Raw genomic sequence first — 1,815 nt, 5'->3', positions numbered from 1 at the left:
GTTCCTCGTTCACGAACTCGTCTCCTGGCTCTACCCACAGCAAGAACACAAGCAATGGAACCACAATCAATCACGGGAAATGCACAAGCAACATGATGCAATACATGCCTGATATGCGAGATGTGATATGCGATGCCACTGGATGAACAAGGATGAACAAGGCATCAACTTGGCAAACCAAGGATGCCACTGGAAAGAGGAGATGATTTCGGTCGAAATCGATATAAAGATCACCGGAAACGGATGCACGGTTTGCAAATGGCAAGCAAAAACAAGAATGACACAATTCTGCGATTAACAGCATGATAGCACTTAGCATACGTCAACTAACTATGTTGCAGCACCCCAACATAGCAAAAAAGCATATGGAAGTGATCTACAAGAGATGCTTGACAAAAGATGAACACTGAGCTACGGCTAGATCACAAAATAACAGGCTCAACCAAGCATGGAAAAAGTGCGAAAGATATCAGCTTCACAGACTTGGTGAAAATACTGAACATGGCTGAAACAACATCAGGTAGCAATGTTCAGAGCAACCAAACAACATGCTACAGGAATATATCATAACAAAACAAGGCATGACATGAATCTACTGAATGCAGAAAACAAAAGTCCCTTACTGACCATGAGCCAAAAAGGATCAGAAGATATGATAGCACCCATGTAAACATAGCAAGTTCCGTTAACAGGTTCCAGACTTGGCAGAAAACAGAGCATGGCATTAACAGAATTATGAAGGCATCTTTGTTTGCTCGATTCACTCATCACAAAGCAATGCATGACAAAACAAGCATACCTACAGCAAGACGGCATGTTCATGAAGCTAACCATGGCAAGAGCAAGTTCATAGCATGTACGGATCAACTACAACACCCTTGGCAATATTGAATATCAAGTTAACATTCTGCCAGGAACATTCTATAGCAAAAGTAGAGCAATATTGAGACATGCTAGTGCACTCCATAATTGTAAACAGGGGCATGGATAGATAGAGAACAACTATATCTACACAACATCCTTACTGAACATACTCAAAAGAAGCATGGATCTCACTGTAGACACATGGATACATGGCATCAAAATAACAGCAGTAAAAGACTTGACAAAAATTCTAAGTCCCTGAAAACAGAAACATCACGAAGCCTAGTTTGCATGCTTGTTCTAGTGACCACATAGATCAAAAAAAATACATGGCATACACCCCTGTAAAGATGGCATGGCATAGATCAAAACACATGTACGGCTCATGCTCATAAGATGCACACATCAAATTCAATAAAAATAACAAAACATCAAGTTCTGATAAGTAACAGCAGTAAACATCATATAGCACTCTTGCACCAGAGATTTTGGCATCAAGGTGGACTCAAAAGAGCATGGCACAATGGAACAAAATGAAGAGCATCTCATGATGAAAATTTCGATATATCATACACGCAAAACGGAGCAGTATGCAATGAGATATGCCATGATGAACAGAGGAAGATAAAGTGAGCAAAACGGAACTTAGAGGAATTTCGGGGTCAACCGGTTTTGGATCTGGATCTGGGGCTTCGGGCACGGATGCCGAGGCGGGGCCGGAGCTCGCTGGAGTTGGAAGGAGACGGCACCGGCGACGAGGCGGCGAAGGGCGGCGAGGCGCGGGAGGAGCGGCCGGAGACGGTGGCGCGCGGAGGCGGCGCACACGCACGGCGGCGAGCTCGGACGGCGCCGGCGTGGAGGCGCGGGCGGCGAGGACGGCGGTGGTCGGCAACGGCGAGGATCGAAGCGGCGGCGGTCGGGCGACGAGGTCCAGCGGCGGAGGACGAAGGC

The sequence above is a fragment of the Triticum aestivum genome, chromosome 7D, assembly GCF_018294505.1.
Source record: "Triticum aestivum cultivar Chinese Spring chromosome 7D, IWGSC CS RefSeq v2.1, whole genome shotgun sequence".
NCBI lineage: Eukaryota > Viridiplantae > Streptophyta > Magnoliopsida > Poales > Poaceae > Triticum > Triticum aestivum.
This window is presented reverse-complemented; position numbering follows the sequence as displayed.